At 39.6% G+C, this 21,844-nt stretch overlaps 1 protein-coding gene and 1 long non-coding RNA gene across 6 annotated transcripts in view; one reads left to right on the forward strand and one right to left on the reverse strand.

Annotated features, from left to right (window-relative positions):
* LOC111093949 overlaps positions 1–21,542 on the forward strand; it is a 40,856-nt gene extending 19,314 nt beyond the window's left edge. The window contains exons 3-5 of the long non-coding RNA XR_005383848.1: positions 17,569–17,644; positions 18,330–18,409; positions 20,931–21,542. This is a non-coding gene — a long non-coding RNA (uncharacterized LOC111093949). The remainder of the gene's footprint in view (positions 1–17,568; positions 17,645–18,329; positions 18,410–20,930) is intronic.
* Positions 1–21,844, reverse strand: part of DGKG (diacylglycerol kinase gamma) — a 205,348-nt gene that overhangs the window by 182,307 nt on the left and 1,197 nt on the right. The window lies entirely within an intron of this gene.

Here is a 21,844-nt window from a genome sequence, read left to right on the forward strand (position 1 = left end):
AGGAATTGCCTTAGCTGGAAAGAGCTGCCTTGCTCAAGGTCAGGCCTCCCCCCTCTCTGAGTAACCCAGGAACAATTCCTGAATGATACAAGGTGGAGGGAGGGGACCTGCTTATAAAGGCTCAGTCCTCTCAGCCAACTGAAAACAACTCAGCAGGGCCATCCCAGTCCAACTTCTCACTTTGCCAAATCCTGCTCTGTCCCTTCCCTTCCACAAGTTATGATCCCAAGAGCACTCTCTTTAAAACTAAGAACCCTCCTCCGCAGCCAACCCCATCTCAGAAGCCACTCCCCAGGAAACCGGATCTGCAACAATATGCAAATTAAGGGGGGGAAAAACCCACATATTCTTAAATACTTGTTTAAAAAGAAAATGAAGGGGCACCTGGGTGGCTCAGTGATTGAGCATCTGCCTTTGGCTCAGGGCATGATCCTGAGGTCCTGGGATCAGGTTGCCCCCCATCCCCCATGGGGCTCTCCAGAGGGAGCTTGGTTGTCCCTCTGCCTAGGTCTCAGCCTCTCTCTGTGTGTCACTCATGAATAAATAAATAAGAAAAAAATTCTTAAAAAAAAAAAAAGAAAATGAAAACATGGAAGCATTACATATCAATTTAGGAAATGTACAATTTGGTTATAACAATGCTTAAAGGACATGCTGTATAGCCTTAAATGAATTTCTTAGGAATCAAGAAAGATGGGGGAAAAAATGAACTAAACCTCAACTCAAGAAGCCAGAAAAAGGAAGAAGAGAAATCTAAATAAAACTAAGGAGTCAGGGATCTCTGGGTGGCACAGCGGTTTGGCGCCTGCCTTTGGCCCAGGGCGCGATCCTGGAGACCCGCGATCGAATCCCACATCAGGCTCCCGGTGCATGGAGCCTGCTTCTCCCTCTGCCTGTGTCTCTGCCTCTCTCTCTCTCTCTCTCTCTCTCTCTGTGACTATCATAAATAAATTAAAAAAAAAAAAAAACAAAACTAAGGAGGCAGTACTAAAGATAAAGGCCCAAAGTGATGAGCTAGCACCCAAAACAAAACACCTGGATGGTTAGTAAACAAGAGTAAATGCTCTTTTGATTGTTTTGGGAAAAAAAAATCAGTTAAATAGACATTTCTTTGGGGTAGAGAGATAGAGGAGGAGGAAGGAAAAGAGAGGGGAAAGGAGGGGGAGGAGGAAAACCAGCAATATTAGGAATGAAAAATGAGGCATAACTACAAATGCAAGAGATTTTATTAAATGATGAAAAAATAAGATAATCAATTTTATAGCATTACATCGGAAAAATCAGATGACAACATTTTGAGAAAATATAAATTTTCAAAAGTGACTCAAGAAGTATAAAAGCCTGACTAGTCCAATAATGACAGATGAAACTGGATCGATATTCAAAACTCTACTTGCCCCACCCTCCTGGTCTAGGCAAGTTCTAAGAATCATCAAGGAACAGATAATTCTCTTATATAAGTTTTTCCAGAGCACAGAAAAAGATGTTAAGTTACAGTTTATTTTATCAGGCCAGTATAACCCGGTTACAAAAATGGAGTAAGGAGAGCACAAACAAAAATAAATTATAGACCAATCTCCTTACTAAATTAAGCAACCCCCCCCCCATAAACCCTCTAAATTTGGTATAGTATAAAAGGACAATACATAGAGTTTATTCTAGGAAATCAAGGATGGAACAAAATTATAAAACTTATATAATTCACTATATTAACAGAATAAAAGAAATTCATGACACCTCAATAAGTTCAAAAAATTTTTAATAAAATTCAAGACCCAAATATGATGAAAAAGCAAACATATTTCTAAGCTCACTAGAAGGGAAATGAAACACCCTGCATGTACCTTACAATAGCTATCTACCAAAACCCCACAGCAAACTTCACACACAAGCACTGCCATTAAAATCTAGGACAAGATAAGGAAGCATATTATGATGTCTACTATTCACCATACTACCAGAGCTCCTAACCAATGCAATTAAATAAGAAGCAATAAGAGGTGGACATATTAGAATAGAAAAAAATGAAGCTGTCACAATTTTTAAAAACATTTTTTAGCTGTCACAATTTTTAAATGATATGATAGCATACTTAGAAAAACTAAGAGCATGAAATAAATGACTAAGGAATTTCAACAAAGTGGCTGCATATAAAATCAATATGAAAAAATGAATTGCTTTCCTTTACACAAGCAATAGCCAATTAGGCTAGAAAATGTACATATGTAACCTCAAAAAAAAGATACGTGAAAGGATTCACATAAAACATCATAATTAATACCCCCAAGGAACACATGGAAATTAGAAATTGTTTTCATTATCTGTAATGTGTTAATTCTTTTAAAAAGGGAGATAGGTTATTTTTATCTAAATTTTTAAATATAAAGGAGATTCTTCTTTTTCCCACCATTTTGGTCTCCTTCTTTCTCTTTTTTTGTGGCACAAACCAAATCAATCTTCTCAAAGTTTACCTGCATTGGTTAGAGATTGAAGAATACTGACTTGAAGGTAGAAGTACTTGAAGGTATTCATAGTACATATGGATGTGTATGTGTGGGCATTTATAGTATGAACAAGGTACACCACATTTTTTTTTTGTACTTTACTAGTATTCTATGCATATGTGTGAATTTCAGTGTTTGTAAACTATGCATAAATGTATACTACCCCTGAAGTTCTCCTATACCAGAACTGTTATTCTGTATATCATAGTGATTGTTTTGCAACTTGAAATCCTATTCTATTTATCTTCTCTATAACCTTTAGTTAAAATAATGATGTTCAAAAGGCAATTAAACTTGTACATTCATCCATCCCTTAGTAAAATACTCTGCTAGGAGCTTTGAGGGTTTCATGGATGATTAGGAACAAGAAATGATCTCGTCCTAAGCGAACTGACAGTCCAAGGGGGATGCCACAAAGTCACCATAAAAGCTTAGCTGTGTGAGTTCAAAGCTGTGGAGTTCAGAGATAGAAGAGCTTAGTGCACGAGGATGCTCATGTGGTTGACTGAGAAGAAAGGATGGAAGGAAAGATTCACTTACGAAGTGTTTCCAACATCCTTACCTTGGGGAGAGGAACAGATGATATCAAAACCTCAAGACTCCTAAACCCAGTCTAATTTAGGAGTTTCTTCATACTACTGAGATTATTTTTTTTAAGTAGGCTCCACACCCAGCATGGAGCCCAACCCAAGGCTCAAATCATGACCATGAGATCAAGATCTGAGCTGAGATCAAGAATTAATGCTTAACCAACTGAGTCACTCAGGCACCCCTATGCTATGAGATTATGTCTTATATTTTGAATTTCAATAAAAATTACAGTTAATGGATTCCTCAGTTCAAACTAATTAGGAGTATGCCATTTCATTTCCCCCAAATCTTCCAAACTCCTATTCATTCATGGGTTTGGACAGGTTGGTAGTGGGTGAGATTCAAACGGCCAGGGCCCTGGGGCCTCTGTGCTGTATAGGGCTTCTCCTCTACTGCTTCTTCACACTACTGGTTTCTGATGAGGAGAACAACATACTAACAGTAATCCTATGTATGGAAATCTACATCTGTCAAAACAGAAAAGAGTATCACTCTGGAGTCCAACAAACCCAAGTTTGCATCTCACCTGTGACAGACATTTCTTAGATCTATGGTGTTGAGCACATCAGTTATTCTTACTTAATCTCTCCGAGCCCAAGTTTTCCCAGCTGGAAAATGGGAATAGTGGTATCACCTTACAGAGTAGGATTAAATATCATGAGTGCAGATTTCCTAGCATAGTGTCTGGCACATAGGGCTCAATAAAGGCCAACTGCCTTTCCTTCTTTGTTGAATGCAGGTAACTGTGCCAACATTCCCTGATACCTTGATGAGGGCCCTCATATAATGGAGAAAGGGGTTTAATATGAGAGAAGGTATGAATTTAGGGATGGAAAGGAAAGACTATGTGTTTCAGAGCCAGCAGTTTTAAAAGATGAAACAGGGTAATTTTTACCATCACCCCAGAAACAACGAATAAAGCAGAAAACTATTATACGGGAACTTTGTGGCAACTTCTGCTTGCAGTGGTTAAGAGTGGCTGGATACATGAGCTAGATTAGGACACTGGGGGGTTTGGAAAGAGAACAGAGTTAGTCCTTTGGCTGAATGTATTTAATAAATTATCATTCAATTGGCGAGGCCTCCCTGGGTGAATCACTTTCAACTAGACAAAAATAGCCGCAGAAATCAGCTCCCACTAAAGAAGAAGAAGAAAGAAAAAAAATAATTTGATTTGATTGACTGACATTGTTTTGAACAGAGCGTGAAATAACATACTGAGCTTAGTTTGGTCAGAAAGACATCCTGCTGCTGGTGAAATCACATGCATTTATTCAGTCCTCCAACCATTTCCTAGGTGTGACTTTTAAATATATAAATAGATCTACTCTCAAACTTATCTTCCTCCTACCTCCACCTCCAAAGTGAAATAACACAGATTTTCCTCACTTTTTCAATGGAAATGTCATTTTCCACATTCAGGGCTTGAAAATCAGTATTATTTACCTTCGACCTCCTTCTTCCTCCCCCCAATCTCAATACCAAGTCAGAAACAGTCTAGCAATTGTTTTATATTATCTCTCAGCAATGTCCCTTTCTTGTGCCAGATAGTACCCCCAATTTCTCAGTCATTGGCTCCAGCTTCTGCCTCTGGTCTCTAGAATTTTAGTCCTCTCTATGCATGAGGACTTTACCCTACAAAACCCACCAGTTTCACTTACTTTCTTTCTAAGGAATCAATACTTGTCTTTTATTGACTATCAGCTGGTGTTCAATTCCTCTTCTAGGCTTTCAAGGCCATGATCTCCCACTAGTTTAGGGCAAGACCATGAAAAACTTGGGTATAGGGTTGGTGTTGTCACTGACTCTTTCAGTTGGGATTCTGGGACAAAAACGAAGCAAACAGTGTTCACAATAGCTATTGCTTTCTGAGCCACAATTCACCATATCCCGAAAGGGGAAATTCAGGTATAGTAATGAGAGGCTTGTACCTCTTGAGCATGGGGGGTATGTATTTCCCCAGACGCTGATGGGGAAGAGGATCAAAGTGCTGGGAAACTGCCATGAATATTTCTGAATTTTAGTACTACTGGTAAAACAAAGACAAACATAAGAGAGCAGGTGCCTGGTGACACATCACACACACATATACAATGCATGTATATGTGGCTACAAAGAGTAATAGAAACTTTATGTATGGACTCACATGTCTATATGGCCATGTGGCTTTGGATCCAAAATTGGCTTATAATAGGGATTCGGGTCTCTGAAGATAGAGCACCTAGAATATTCGTGACTGAGCAAAAAAGGATGGGGAACATGTACTATATCATTGTGAGGATTTTCTACAGGCCACTTTGGCCACAAGAAGGAAATGGAGGGGTGCGTTCCTAGCCACTACTGGTCTGGCACAAGGGAAGCTGGAACAGAAAAAGTACAAGGGAATTTGTACTGGCTGAATGTGTCCAGAAGGCCTCATTTGGCTAAAAGTAGAGAATCTGACTAGTGTTTTTATTTCCCTTGTTGATATGGAATAAACAAACTTAATCTAATAAAGTCCTCTGGACCTTATTCTAACAGATTTTCCTCACTTTTTCTTTCTTTTTTTTAATACTTATTCATTCATTCATTCATTCATTCATTCGAGACATACACAGAGAGAGAAGCAGAGACATAGCCTGAGGGAGAAGCAGGATCTCTGCAGGAGCCCACTGTGGGACTCGATCCCGGAGCTCCAGGATTACACCCTGAGTCGAAGGCAGACGCTCAACTGCTGAGCCTCCCAGGCGTCCCTTCCTCATTTTTCAATGGAAATGTCATTCTCCATGTTCAACAGGTGTGGTAATTGGTATTATTTACCTTTGACCTTCTTCCTCCAGAAACTACCTTGCTAAGTGAAGCAGACATAAGAGACATCTTGAGAGAAAGAATTCACTCCAACTCAGAGGTCATGATCGTCAAGGAGAAATCTGGTTGTAAAAAATAGCCAAGGACTCTAGAGTTAGGCAGATACCAGAGGAAAAAGGAAAGATTCATAAAAAGGGCGGGGAGCTTCAAGACTAATGCATGTTTCATATCTAAAAAGGATATTTACAAATAAAGGCAAGGGCACACGAATACAGAGGAAGATGGCATGAGCCTATATGAATTACATCATGAAAAATAGCTCAGAACGATCCGAAAATACTAGTACAAAACAACAACTATATTTGCCCTAAAAAGTTTGGCAAGTGGGCCGGTTAGTTTCAGAGTAAGAAGAGCAAAGAACAGTTTGGTTTATCACCTGGAAACAAGTTTGACAAAGAGAACTTCCACTGGTTATTGAACCACTTTTATTGATTTTTGAGGAATTTTGGAGAACAGCAGCAGCAGCAACAAAAAGCCAAAGTTCTAGATATAAGCTTATCTTATTTTCATTAGCAAAAAAAGTGAAAGCATTTGATTCTACTAAACAGGGTGAGCATAATATTAATCTTAGCCAAGAATCCAAATCACATTTTAAAATGATTTTAAAATAAAAATCATATATGATGCCACTACCAACTACAGTCACAATTAAATGTTGTTGTAAATTCTTTCTAGAATTTTCCATGAATAGATGCATGTATTTTTCTTTTTTCTTTTGTTTTGAACTCCTTTTTATCTCTTTTTGACTTCTATGTAACAGCATATGGTGACTATCATTTGGTGTTATTAAACATTCTCTTACATACAATATTGTTTTCCATGGCTACATAGTACATTTTATACATATTTATTATATAAATGAACTGTAACTTATGACTCGTCCCCCATATTGTTGTTTATTTCTTATTACTCATTTCTAATATTCAGAGACTGTGACCTTTAGTATTTCTGCTTTGAGGAACTTCCTAAGGTTTTATTTGTAGCCTAATCATTAATATTTGTAAATGTTCTCTGAACCCTGAAAATGAAAACAAAATTCATTCTCTATAATTTGGATATTATGCAATGCTGCATAATAGCCAATCTTTATTATAATACATAATTCCTGTATTATATTATTTCTTGTTTGTTTACTTGGTATATGAAAGCCCCAGAGTGGCATTTTAAAATCTTTCACCCACTACTGTGTTTTGGGTGCAACATTAGTTTTGCCTTGTTCAATGATGCTGGTCTTAAGCTGCATTTTGTCTTATATCAACGTCATGACTTCTGCTTTAGTGTTTGCTGCATCAGCCTGCTATACTTGGACTCAGTGTTTTATTTTTTTAAGGATTATTTATTTATTCATTTAGTAGAGAGAGAGAAAGCGTGCAAGCATGAGCTGGGGGAGGAGCGGAGGGGTAGGGAGAAGCAGACTACCCACGGAACAGGAAGCCCAATGTGAGGCTTGATCCCAGGACTCAGGAATCATAACCTGAACTGAAGGCAGACCAACAGCCTAAGCCACCCAGGCACCCCTTTTCTCAGCACTTTAATCTTTGCACATCATTTTGCTTCAAGGATGAATATGATAAACAACATATGGTTGAATTTTATTTTCTGATATAAGATGAAGACCTTTATTAAAAAACATGTCACTTAATTCATTAATGTGAGCTGTTGCAACTGAGGTATTTGAGCTCATCAGTTTCACGGTCCTTTCAATTTTTTTTTAATGCTTCCTCGCCATCTCCTTTATTTTCTGTTTTGTTTCATATGAAATATGTTTTCTTAGACCCCTAGGTTTGGAAGATGGATTAGTGGGGAAAAAATTCTATAACTATTATTTTCTAAAATTAAAAGTCAAGAACAGAATGACTCGCTCATAATTGAACCAAGGAATTCAGAACATTTTATTTTTGCTGTCCCATCCTTTCCCATATTCTCCAGACAAACACCAGCTTTTTCAGGCTTTTAAAAATGTAATCTGGGGCTTTAAATCCCAACTTGCTTTTTCATAAGTTTTTATAACAATGCATATCTTTTCTTTGAATATATTTTACTTTTGCATACAATCTTTTTAATTAAAACATGTTTTAAAATTTTAAGTAGGCTCCCCAACCAATGTTGGGGCTTAAACTCATGACCCTGAGATCAAAAGTCACGTGCTCTACCAACTGAGCCAGCCAGGTGCCCCCTGCATATAATTTTAAAACTGGATCCACAACAATGATTTAGACATATCTTTTTGGCTTCATTACTAATCCTGTCTTTTATAACATTGCTTTCACCACGTACTTGATTTTCTATAAAACAAACTCTGCTCATTAGTTGCACCTAATAGATTTGAATTCTGTTGTGTTTTAGTTTCCTTGCAATCCTGCCACATCTCATTTGCATCTTTGCATAACATATTTAGTTTTCATCTCTGCCTGCTCTCATTCTCTTCTGATTTGTGAAGGCCATGGTTTCCTGCCCTCTTAAGAGCATTCCAGTCTCCTAAAATATATGTTAGGTCCAGCTGGAGAAGCTCATTTATTTTCATTCTGTATGCTATTCTCTGCTCCCTCATCTTGTGTTTTCCTTAGTTCCTATCTGTTTTAGTCTTTACTCATTCTTAGAGAAGGGAAGCATTCTACAGATTTGATACTTGTCAAATAACAGGTCTTTTTTTTTTTAAGATTTTATTTATTTATTCATGAGATACACAGAGTGAGAGAGGCAGAGACACAGGCAAAGGGAGAAGCAGGCTCCATGCAGGGAGCCCGACGTGGGACTCAATCCTGGGTCTCCAGGATCAGGCCCTGGGCTGAAGGCGGCACTAAACCGCTGAGCCACCTGTGCTGCCCAAATAACAGGTCTTGAGTCTTGTTCTCACTGAATGCTGAATTAACAGTGGCAGGTGGATGTGCATGGGTCCTAGGCTACATCAAGTTTCTAGATTATATTATCCTAGAGTAATTGTACTTGAATTTTATTTTCCTCTTGGTGCCAGAATAATTTCTACTTTTTGGAATGTACCACAAGACTTTACAAAATGATCAGAATTTCTCAATATTTCATAAATGTTTTAATGGATATATATGCTCTTTCATTCTTGAATGTGATATCCAGTGTATATCCATTGCATCAAATTCTTTATATCCTTAAAATTCTTTACATACTCATTTGTTTTTGTCATTCAATATATTGAAGATTGATAGAAATATGTTGTTTCCTACTGTGATTGTTTTGCCAATTTTATTTTATATATGTTAATATTTATATTATTTCGAATAAAAATATTCATGGATGTTATGCCTTCTACTGGATTATATCTTTTAGCAATAAAGCGCCATTCTACTTTGTCTAATATTAATTTTGCTTTCTTTCTTTGGTTTGCATTTTCCTGATATATTTATACTATTTCCTGTTTTCTCTCCTTTCTGTCCTACTTTGTTTTAAACAGCCATATATTTAGAATGAGTATTTGCCTGATCCATGTCTCTTTGTCTTTTAATAGAAACAATTAAGCCATTCACACTTAATGTGATAACATGTTTGACCTCACTTCTATCGTCTTATTTTATACTTTCTTTTTTTATGTTCCCTTGCTATTTTCCTTATTAGTTAATTTTGGCTATATCACTCCAAATCTTTCCTAATTTTGAAGTTAAACATGGCATTTCCAGTCTTATATTAATCTACTCTCTCTCTTATTTAAAAATGTATTTAGTATTCAGTATCTCACACAAAATGAGAGCTTTAGTACTTGAAGCATTTTGTTTTCTGGAGTAATCTGAGTTTTTAGACCCAAGTTATTATCATTTAGTTTTTTATCTTTTCAATTAATAATAATTTTTGGCACTTGCATTGTTTCATAACCATATTAATAAAGTTTAAACATTAAATCTGCTCTAATTTCATTGTTCACCTCCTATCTTTTATATCACATCATCTCCATCGCCCAATTTTTTTTTAAAGATTTTATTTATTTATTCATGAGAGACACAGAGAGAGAGAGAGAGAGAGAGAGAGGCAGAGACACAGGCAGAGGGAGAAACAGGCTCCATGCAGGGAGCCCGACCTGGGGCTCTATCCTGGGTCTCCAGGATCTTGCCCTGGGCTGAAGGTGGCGCTAAACTGCTGAGCCACCAGGCTGCCCCCCCAATTTTAATATACATTAATTTCCCTGTTGATCAGAATATTTTGAATAAATACTTTTTCCACTAAAAGATTTTGGTGGGGTCAACTTTCTGTGTACTTCTTTTGTCTGACAATATCTTTTTTTCCCCTCACATACTACTGAATACAGTTCTGGGTCACAATCTTATTGCCTCAAAACTGTATAGCCACAACTTCCTTCTGACATTTAGTGCTACAAAATGTCTGACACATGCTTATTAAAAATACTATTTTTTTTCCTAATTGCATACCAATAGATTCTTCTAAATCTTATAAATTAGCAACTTCCACCAGAATATATCTTTAAGATTTTATTTATTCATTCATGAGAGACACACAGAGAGAGGCAGAGATATAGGCAGAGGGAGAAGCAGGCTTCCTTTGGGTAGCCTGATGCAGGACCGATCCCAGGACTCTGGGATCACGACCTGAGCCAAAGGCAGACACTTAATCATTGAGCCACCCACGTGCCCCACAATGAATATTTTGAATTGAAATCATAAAAATATTTCCCTATACTTTTATACTCCTCTTTAAAAATTCTGTATTTTAATATTTAATGTGTTGAATTACAGCTTCCACTTTTTTCTCTCATTAGTTTTTTTTTTTTTTTTAAGATTATTTATTTACTTAGAGAGAGAGTGCATGTGAGTGGGGGAGGAACAGAGAGAGAGAGGGAGAGAAGCAGACTCCTTGCTGAGCATGGCTCTGGTCCAGCCCATGCCCTTGAGCCAAAACCAAGAGTCAGCTGTTTAACTGACTGAGCCACCCAGAAGCCCCTTTTGGTTTGCTTTTATGTGTTTTCTATCAGAACCATGAGAATTCTGCAGTGTTTCATTGTTCTAATGTTCATGCTTCCATTACATAATTTTAATTCCGCAAAATATTTTTCATTTTTTAATTTTTATTTATTTATGATAGTCACACACAGAGAGAGAGAGGGGCAGAGACACAGGCAGAGGGAGAAGCAGGCTCCATGCACTGGGAGCCCGACGTGGGATTCGATGCCGGGTCTCCAGGATCGCGCCCTGGGCCAAAGGCAGGCGCCAAACCACTGCACCACCCAGGGATCCCAATATTTTTCATTTTAAAGGAGGGAAAGTTTTTAAATCTCAGATTGGTTTCTTTTGATAGTTCCTGTTACATTCTTTTGAATCTCTGTAAATAGAACTTGGAACTTTTTTAAAAAAGTTTTCTTCTTTTTTTTAAGAATGTCTATTTTATAGAGAAATTAATGTTCTTAGATATCTCCCTTCTTCTGAACTGTTAAGTACTGTTTCCATGAGCTTTGACCATGTGTTGATTACGAGTGGCCCACCAATATGTGTGCTGCCCAATCTGTGTCTGAGGAAGCACTAACATGATTGAATTGCTGAGGTGGTGTTTCCCATCACCAACATGCCTAGCACAGCTATAGTCCCCTGCCTTCCCCAACACACACAGTATTTATGTATATATGTAACACATATAATATATAAAATATATTGAGATACATATTATAATATTATACATATACATTTTTAAATGGTGGTAAAATACACATAATATACAATTTATGTTTGTGGTGGTAAAATGTACATGACATAAAATTTGTCATTTAACCATTTTTAAAGATACAGTTGAGTGGCATTAAGTACCTCTACACTTTTGTACAACTACCACCACCATCCATTCACAAAATGTTTTTCATCTTACAAAACTAAAACTCTGTATTATTAAATGAAAAGATCTAATTCTCCCCTTCCATTCTACCTTCAGTCTCTGAGTTTGACTATACTAAATACTTCCTAGGAGTGGAACCATAGTATTTGTCTTTTCGTGACTGGTTTATTTCATTTAGCATAATGTCATCAAAGTTCAACCATGTTGTAGCATGTATCAGAATTTCATTCCTTTTTAAGGTTGAATAACATTCCATTGTAGGTCTATATAATATTTTATTTATCCCTTTGTTCATCGATAGATACTCGGTTACTTCTAACTTTTGGCCATTGTGAATAATGCTGCTATAAATTTAGGTGTATGAATATCACTTTGTGTCCTTGCTTTCAACTCTTTTGTGTATATATCCAGAAGTGGAATTGATGGCTCATGTGGTATTATCTTTAGTTTTTTGAGGAATCACCATATTGTTTCCATAGTGGTTGTACCATTTTATATTCTTAACAACAGTGCAAGAGGGTTCCAATTTCTTACATCCTTGACAACATTTGTTTTGTTTTGTTTCGTTTTGATAATAGCTATCCTAATGGATATGAAGCCAGTATATCTCATTGTGGTTTTGATTTGCATTTCCCTAATGATTAGTGATGTTGGGCATTTTTTCATGTACTTATTGGCCATTTGTACATATTCTTTGGAGAAATGTTTTTCAAATCTTTTGCCCATTTTTAAATTGGACTGTTTTTGTTATTGTTGAGTTTGGGAAGTTCTCTATATATTCTGAATATCAACCCACTTTCAGACATACAATTTGCAAAAAATTTTCTCCCGTTTTTTTTTTTTTTTTTTTTTTTTTTGTAGCCCCTGACACTTTACCCTTAGAGTTCCTAGTGAAATTGTTTTGGGAGTTCCTTCCTTTTCAACTGCAGGCCAACTTTCCATTCCACTCTGGTGACTTATGGGTTAGTTGAGCTTTCCTTTGTTTCACTCACGTATACTCTTTATCATGGACTGTTGTCAAAATTTCTGACATGTGGATTACATTGGTATCCTTTTCTGGCTGTCAGTACTATAATATACTCAAATATTTTTTTAAAGATTATGTTTATTTATTCATGAGAGATAGAGAGAGAGAGGCAGAGACACAGGCAGAGGGAGAAGCAGGCTCCATGCAGGGAGCCCAATGGGGAACTCAATCCCAGGACCCCAGGATCACACCCTGGGCCGAAGGCAGGCGCTAAACCACTGAGCCACCCAGGGATCCCCCTATACTCAAATATTTACATATTAATCCAATCATTTCAATAAAAAATTAGAGGAGTAGGTATGAGTTAAATGTGTATTCTTCATTTCCCATTTTAAGGCAGTATTTCTTAAAGGTAGTATACATGCACCAGAATCACTTTGAGTGCTGGTGAAAAATGCTGATTCTGGGCTATCCTTGCACATCTCTGAATCAGAATCTCTAACGAGAAAGTCTCCAGGCAAAAATAAAAATGTAAGAACTGTTAGGTTGAATGCTGCCTTGTGAACACTTGGAAGAGAAAGCAATGATTCCCTGGAACTAATCAAGGTTCACTCAGAAGTCATAGCAGGTAATTCTTAAGTCTTTTTGACAGGTGTATTAGTTATGCAACTCAGAGACAGGATATTTGACAAGGCATGAGGGAGAAATAACTATTGGATGCAAAGACAGGGATGATGTGCAGACAAGATCATGACTGGAGTGCAGTGTCCACTGTAAGTTCGATGTCCACTGTAGGTTCTGACATGCTAACGTGGGTTTTTAGAGAAAATGTAATGCACTCATAGGAGATTTACCAGAGAAGCTAAGGAATTAGAAACCCTATAGAGGAATCGCTGAGAGAACTTCTTGTTTAACAATGGTTCGTAACTCTGTTGAACACAAGTGTCACTTGAGGATCCTTAAAAGAATTCTCAGCCCCAGGCCCTGACCCCAGACCAATTAAATTAGCATCTCCAGGAGTGGAACCCAGAATTGATAGTTCTGCAGTGCTCTCCAGGAGAGCATTTAATGTTCAACCAGAGTTGAGAACCACTGATCTAGAAAAAAGGACCTTGATTACAAATTTATGAAGCTCAAATGTGGAAGAGGAAGGTAAGTGTTTCAGGAAAAAAGAAAAATCCATGCTTGACCATTCACCTGGCAAAACTGACATGGAAGGTCTAACTAAGTCAGCGAATGGCTACTGGCACAGCTCGCCTATCAAGCCCAGACTCTCAATGCTGTGAGAAATTTCCTTCCCTTATTAAAGAGGCATGGATATCCTTGACATGGATCTTTCAGATACCAGCAATACATATATCAAGATAAATGAAAATCAACTCCCATGATCTCATCAGCTCTTGTGGTTTCACCTACCACTTAAGAGTGATGATTCCCTAATCTGGGTTTCCAGCCACAGAGCTCATCTGTCAACCATATCTCCATCTGGATCTCTGACACTTCAAATGTAACATGCCCTGATCTGACTCATTATTTAACCCTACTCTTGCTCCTTGGGAACCACTACCCTTCCAGGTACACGAGGTGGAAGCCTGGCAGCTACCATTGGTTCATCCGCCTCCCTCACTACACTCACATTCACTTAATTACAAGTTATTGTATTGTATTCACTTAATTACAAGTTCTTTCCTGATTCTGTCCCTCCATATTATGTCCTCATATTATGTCCTCATATTATGTAAATTCTCATGGAAGCCCATTGGGAGGCTCGTGCTTCCTGTCTTTTCCCCTCCCAACACTGCAGCTGGAAGAATTTCTCTAATGTTAAAATCTGGCCATGTCAGTTCCCACTTAAAATTTCCCAGTGGCCCTCCACTGTCTACAAGAAAAGATCCACAGGCTTTTATTTGACAGACAAGACCCTCCCGCCCACATTTCCAGGCTCATCTCCCATTACTTCTCAAATCAGTTTTTGCTCCAGCAACACTGAACTGTAGACAAGAACTGCCTCTGAGCCTTTGCTGACACTGTTTCCTCTATTACCCACACTCAGAATGTATTATCCACATTCACTTCTTCACTTCTACCCATCTTTCAAATTTCAGCTGAAGTTCGTTTACTCCAGGGAGTAAGTAATGCCTGACCTCCTTGATCTAATACCTAGGCTAGGGAGGTAACACTCCTCCAAATCTCATCTAAAGATAATGCTACCTGATATCTGTTTCTGGCTCTGCTCCACCTCGCTCCTGGAAACCCAGTGGGTCCTATCCCCAGAAACTGCTCCTATGCCTAGCACAGTATATATTCGCTAGTTCAGTATATATTTGCTGATTTAATGTTAGTCAAATGATTGGGTGAATCTCCTCAGGAATGCATTTACCATGATTTGCATAATTTACAGATTAGGAACAGTGGAAGCTTTGGGGCAAAGAGGGAATTTATCCTGCTATAGGAACATATAACTACCAGCTTCCTAATGGTTGAGCAAGACAAGTTTGTGATCAGCTGAAGGCTGCTGGACGTCCATGCATGAGAAAAAGGAGGGGACCAACTTCCACCAGTGGGTATCCCGGGATCGGATTCTGGGGATCATGGACATACTTGTTGATGAGACTTTGGGTTGAGAAGGGTGGGAAACTGGATTAGAACACCCGCCCCACTTTGCATGGACCTCAAGGATTCTGGAAGGAATCCTCTGGCCCTCTCAGAGACTGAAACAGCTTTGTCTAGCTCTACTTTAAATGAAAGGCAGGGGCACTGGGGCAGTTGGTAAAGTGCTGTCGGCCACTGTCCCAGAGCAGAGAAGTGGAGAAATACAGCAGGGAATGAAAGCATTTGGGCCAAACATTTCAAGCATTTCAGCATCTAAGGGTCAAAGTGGCCTTGCTGACCTCTGGCTACTTGGAACTTTCACATCAGATCAGCCACCAGGGAAGTGAAAACTTGGTTTCTGTTTGGATGAAACACTGTTTGTGCCTTAAGGGAGGAGAGAACTCACCATGCAGACCACCCAGAAAAGTGTGGTGGGTCCAAATGGTGAGTGGGCAAGTGGGTCTGGGGAGTGTTGGTAGCTGTGTGCCACTGAATTTTACCTGTCATCCTTTCCTTGCCATAGCAGACTCTTCTAGACCCCCGTGGCCTCTTCTATGGTGAAGTCACACTACTGAAATAAGGCTGGGGATGCCTGTGCTGACTCTCCCACACTTGTGATCGGAATCAGGCGAGCTCATGAATATGAGCACATTGTTATCTTCTAAGTGTGGTTTACATGCAAAGGACAGTTATTATTACCCTGATTTTTATTATCTAAAAAAAATCTTTTCTTACATGAACCTTTGCTGTCTGTGCCCCCGTCCCGCCTTGAAGACCTCTTGGCTCCATTTCCCACTTGGAAAATGAGAGCCGTTAAGCTCTCTTACTTTCTCCTTTCATTTTTTAAAAGATTTTATTTATTTATTCATGAGAGACACACAGAAAGAGGCAGAGACATAGGCAGAGGGAGAAGCAGGCTCCCTGCGGGGAGCCCAATGCGGGACTCGGTCCCAGGACCCTGGGATCACAACCAAGCCAAAGGCTCAACCACTGAGCCACCCTGGCATCCCTACTTTCTCCTTCTAAATCACAATGCCAGGAAAGAATCTTTAATTTTCACTGAGGCATCAATGACTTCAGAGGTTAATTCCAAGAGGAAAGTGGACATTTCTATAAAAAAAAAAAAATAAAGGCCATGTTTCTTTAGAAATGAAAATGAAGTAAAGGAGTTATGCCCTGGGTAAGAGTGGGAGACCTCAGTTCCTAACCCATGCAGAACACTTCATCTTTAGATGAAGGAGTATTCCCCACTTTCTTAAAGAAGTCTGGGATCAGGTACTTTCCAGGTTCTTCCCTTGATTTCATTTTCTATAATGCTAGAGACTCTTAGATCTACCTCAAACCAATCCAAGTCTTTTTGGCCTAACTGAATAATATCCCAGGGTCTAAAAGTGGCATCATGCAACTGATATCACTGGACCACCCTCCTTAGTCTATGATTCTGAACAGATTAAGTTAGCCACTACCACCACCACCATCATCACCACAAACCACTACATTCCTACCACCATCACTACCACCAACATCATCACCTCCAGGGCAAAGACAGTTCTATTTTTTTTTTAATGGGAAAAATAATATATGAACATTTCTTAACTTGAGGGGCCGATGTTAATCCCAGGGAACATTCTGGAATAGGATGTAGAATGAGATTTCAGGACTGAAGCTGTGAACTCTAAGAACCAACAAGGGTTAACTGAAAGTTGCTTATGTCACACTAACAAAATAACTTGACAACATTATTGGCAGACAGATCAGGGAAATACCAGTGATAAAGAGTATCTGGACTTTATCAAAACTTTAGATAACATTCATCTGATAACCTTTTGAAAAAGATGAAGAAATATGGGCTGGGTAATAGTATAAAAAGTTGAATAAGTTTTCTGAAAGAGTACTGTTTACTTATCGAATTAACATCTATCTTTAGGGAGCAAATCGTGGCATGCCTCAGAATCCTGTAATGCTCGTCATTTTTATTGATGACTGAGTTGAAGAGGTCATGCTCATCAGATTTGGGGATGACAGGAAGCCAGCTGGAAGGGACAGTAAATACATCGGATAACAGAATCAAAGCTAAAAATATTTGGGCAAGTTGGCAAAAAAGACTAAATTGAACAAGATAAAATGAGTAATAAATGCAGGGGCTCTATCTTCAGGTCTCAGGCAGCATCTGTACAAGCATGGGGGTGTGGGGCAGCTGATACACTTCAAGAGTAGGTTTAAGAGAATTTTGTTTTGTTTTGTTTTGTTTTTCTTTTTCAGTTGGTATGAAGCTCAACAGGTATGCCTGGTACAGATTCCCAATTCAGCCTTACAGAGTTTTAACAGAAATACGAAGGTAAAATGAAGGAGGTAATAATCTCTATCTGGTACTAATTAAGCCTCCCTTGAAATTTTGTGTTGTATTCTTTAAGAACAAAGACAGGGAAAACTGGAGTGAGAAGGATAATCATACTGAAGACACTGAAGCCAACAACCTAGAGGGAGGGTGGAGCAGTGGAAAGGGTCCTGGCTAGTGAGGCAGGAGCCGGGTTGTGCCATAAATCCGCTGTGAGGTCCTAGCCAAGCCAGTATTTCCCTCAGAGCTGGTGACAGGCCTCCCTGAAGAGAAGCATGGGTGGTGGTGGCTGGCTGGTCTGCTCTCCTCAGTTTTGGCCCTCTGGTCCAACCACACTATGGGCAGGTTCCTTTCTCCCTTGTCACTCATCCAGAGACAAGGCCTCTTGGGCTCCCAGGAAAAATTTGCACTCTTGAAATGCCATTAACATTTGCAAATTATACCAATTATTTCCCTTGGGAAGCCTTCAAAAATACCCTTTCTTTGGCTCCCCGGGAAGTCAAGCTGATGGCAGTTCACATCTATAATAACTACATACGACATGTAGTGAGGCGGTAAAGAAAAAGGCCTAAGAGAACAGACTCTGAAAACACAGAACTCTCAGTTAAAACTCGGCCTCTCCTACTAGCTTCATGAGCACTTAACATAGCCTTCCTGAGACTCAGTTTTCCTGTCTGTACAACAGGGTGAATGCCAGGCTCATCGTGATGTGAAGATCAAGTGAGACAACGCACGTACAAAATATAGCACAATGCAGAGCACAAAGTAGGTGCCAATCAATAGCGTACCTAATATTATTGCTCCATGTACTTCCAGCATCCCTCGCCTTTCTTTTTCCCTGCTCCCATCCTCCTCCAGGCCAGGTACTGTGCTGGTTGCAGAGAATATGGTAGATTCACATTGCCTGCCTCCGCCAAGCTCACAATCCAAACCAGCATTGTGGGTATCAACTTTCTGCCTCGATGGAAATGTTCTATGTGTGCATTTTCTAATGAGGTAGCCAGAAGCTGTGTGTGGCATTTAAGTACTACAAATGTTACTGACGTGACTAGAGAATGGAATTTTAAGTTTTATTTCATTTTAATGAATTAGATGAAAATGGAAATAGTCCCATGTGGAAATAGCACCGTTCTAGATAGTTTCCTGGTACATTTCTGAGACTGCCTAGTCTGAGTAAATAAAGATGCATGGAAAGAGAAATGCACATAAAGCATTTATGTACAGGACCTGGAAAATTCTCTTATATGTTCCTCCACCACATTTGTCTATGGTGCATAAGTTCTATCTCAGGTACTGTGGGTATGGGGAGAGCTGTACCTTCAATGAGCTCACAGTTTAGTAGGGGATATGCAGAGAAGTGATCTCACCATAGTGAGGTAAGTGTGTGCACAGGTGCTATAGGTGAAGCACAGCGAGGTCTCTAACCCAGATGAGCAGTCAGGAAGGGCTTTCCAGAAGGATGATTTAAGATCTGAGCAGAGTCTTGAATAAATAGATTTCACAGAAGGGACTCAATTAATACTTATTCAATTTACAACAAAGAGGGGATCCCTGGGTGGCGCAGCGGTTTGGCGCCTGCCTTTGGCCCAGGGCGTGATCCTGGAGACCCGGGATCGAATCCCACGTCGGGCTCCCTGTGCACGGAGCCTGCTTCTCCCTCTGCCTGTGTCTCTGCCTCTCTCTCTCTGTATGACTATCATAAAAAAAAAAAAAATTACAACAAAGATTCTATTCCAGGACTATGAGACCCAGTGCTGGTGGCAGAGGTGGCTATGGGGCAAACATGGGCTTAGAGAAAACTTGTAGCTAGGGCCAATTTGTTGCTTTCGAACATTTCCCTTTTTTGTCTTTTTGAATTGTCTAATTTCATTTCTCTTCTGCAGCCACATCTTCTTTACCTGAGGGCATTTTTGGGGGATGATGTATATAACCTTATTTTTTTTTTATCACTTTATTAGTAGTCACTAACCATAACTGATTTGGTAGGGCATGGGGAGGCAGATGAATTCTGTTACATATAAGGTGACATCAACTCCCACTATGGTTTTGTTGTGGAATTCTTTTACTTGGTATAAACAAACGGCTCTGTGATACGGCCAGTACGTGAAGACGCTGTTATGGATTGGTTGGAGGCTGAATCCATCTGGCTATGACAGTGATGTACATTAACAGGAGTAAGGATTGTTCTAATTACTTATACGCTGAAGTGGGATCCTCTGCACATTGGTGTATTTTACACAATGTTTGATTTGCCCAAAGCTAGTATGTGACATCTAGCCAGAGAATTCTGCAACTGACAGTTGCTCACCATATAAAGCAGGTCCAACTTTACTTTATACTGTATGGTTTCCATAATCACGGGTGTGTGTATAAAGCTGGATGATGATATGTGTGATTCCTTCTCCCAGGAGGCCAGGAGTATGCTCGGGTGGTGTGGTTTGGTCACACGAGGCCCTGGTCTATTCCAGTCTCTAGAGGTCATCTGCTTTGACTGTGAGAGAGTTGCCTCTGATGGATGGAAGTTTAAATTGGTGGAGCCTTTTCAAAAATCAGCTTGTCCTATACCTCGGAGTCTTGGAACATTCATGCCCTTTGGCCCAGTGGTTCTGCTTCTGGGAATCGATCCAAAGAAAGTATTTGGAAATGTATGCAACAGGGATGTTGTACAGAGTTATTTGTAGTTGCTAAATGACTAATAGTATATTATTAATAGTTATTATTATACAGCCATGAAAATGATGTTCATGAAGGACTTCTGCTACAACACTAATTGAGGGGACGTGTGTGGGGGGCAGAGAAGCAATAGTTACAGAGGCTAGGCAACCACTCAGGACTCAGACAGCTTGGGTTTAAATCCTGGGTCTGCCACTTACCAGCTCTGTGGCGTTGGCAAGTCACCTGAATTCTGTGGGGTTGATTATAATACCTGTCTCAGAGAGTTTTCTGAGGATTAAATGACACAATGAATATAAAATATTTATATCTAAAATGTATATTTAGTTGATAATCAATGTAGGCTTCCTATAGATTATATGATTTCAAGGCATAAAAAATGGATAGAAAAGAAATATGCCACTATAGTAACAGTATGGAAACTGGGTGATGGAATTGTGGGTAGTTTGATTCTCTGTACACTTTCCAACTTCCCAAATATTTGCCATTCAACACCAATTACTTTCACACTAAAAAGGTATATGCAATGATGTAATACAATAAGATTTTTTTTTTAAAAAAGAATTTTACCACAACAAACCTGTACTCCTCTCTTCTCCCTTCCCTTCCAAAGCAGGAGCTGGGGGCAGCCTCTTCCCCCAGGGAACAGCAGGAAAAGGAAGAGCTACTGCTTCAGTGTGCACAGCTGGGACCTCCGGGTGCCACTTGTTGAAAGCGCTCTGTGGAAAGCTGTAGGGGGAGTCCCAACTGGTGTCCTTGGTAGTTTCTCCTATCTCTGCAAGTCTCGATCCCAAGATGCTCTGATATTTATCATTTTCTTCCCATGTCTTGATTGATCTGAATCAAACACTGAACTAAAATTGTAAGATGAGAAAGACTCATCTATTTGCACCCCATGCCCAGACCCCTCCAAGAAGAATACCCGCGATAATGCCTACAGTGCTACCCGGAAACAGTAAGGGTGACTGTTAAAGAGAAGACTTGGACCAGGGGTACGACAGGGATGTTGGCTTAGTTGCACCTGCTTTATTTAATGAGTATAATTTATATTCAGAACGGAATCTCTGGCCAATACAGCCCTTCTTAACACGACAAAGTTCCTTCCCACATTAATTAGGACACATCGCTGGAATCAGAATCATAAGGTAAGGGTGTGTGCGTGTGTACGTGACCAAACTGTGATGACAACTACCCTCGCGAGCTAACGTCCTTCACTGTCAGTGAGGGTGCCCTGTGCTTCAGCAAGTGGTTCTCGGGGCTGTATTTTACACAAAGCACCGAAATCATGGGTTCATCCTCCCCGACCCCGCCCCCCCCAAGCTGAGGGCCAGTTCCCAGCCCTGTGTTCTGACCACTGCCCTCACCAGTGAGTAGCCCCCCGCCGCGCCCCAGTCCACACCTCCAGACCCAAAGCGGGTACCCCCCAGACCCCGAAATCAAAGAATGACAAACGGTGCCGCCGGGCCCTCCCGGGACAGCGAGGTCATCGTATGCTAATGAAGCCAGAGGAGCGGGCCTGGGAGGCGG

The sequence above is a fragment of the Canis lupus genome, chromosome 34, assembly GCF_011100685.1.
Source record: "Canis lupus familiaris isolate Mischka breed German Shepherd chromosome 34, alternate assembly UU_Cfam_GSD_1.0, whole genome shotgun sequence".
NCBI lineage: Eukaryota > Metazoa > Chordata > Mammalia > Carnivora > Canidae > Canis > Canis lupus.